The following is a 510-nucleotide window of genomic DNA, read 5'->3' as shown; positions in this document are numbered from 1 at the left end:
ATTTTTAAGATGACTTATATGTCTGAGAACTTTGTACTATTTTAAAGTAAATATATGTGGTTTTCTAAGAAGATATGCCTAATGTCAGCCAATTTACTTCCCCACATTTGTATGGCATTTATAATTTGTAAAAGGCTTTTGTATTAGTGATTTTTATCTTGAATGAAGGGAAAGCATTAGTATGTCAAACTCATGGGTGAGGAAATGGAGGCTTATAAATTGTTGAGATGTATAGTTAGTAATTGAGACCTGAGGTGCCACCTTGGGCGTCCTGGCCTTTATTTGGATACATAAGTTCTCAAATGTAGTAAAATTTTGATTTTGTTTATGTTTAGTTTGGTAAATTCAATAATCATTTTATGCATATAATTATTTAACAGTATTTATCATTATGATTTACTATTAGCTTGGCTCCATTCTTGGCCATATTTTAGTCTTGTTAGTAGTTAACCACCTAGACCTTGGATGGACTTTAAGCCAGAACTAGTCAGAATTCTGCTTCTAAATAGG

Source organism: Pteropus alecto, unplaced genomic scaffold (genome assembly GCF_000325575.1).
Source record: "Pteropus alecto unplaced genomic scaffold, ASM32557v1 scaffold222, whole genome shotgun sequence".
Classification (NCBI taxonomy): domain Eukaryota; kingdom Metazoa; phylum Chordata; class Mammalia; order Chiroptera; family Pteropodidae; genus Pteropus; species Pteropus alecto.
The sequence above is the reverse complement of the archived record's forward strand: the minus strand, read 5'-3'. Positions refer to the sequence as shown.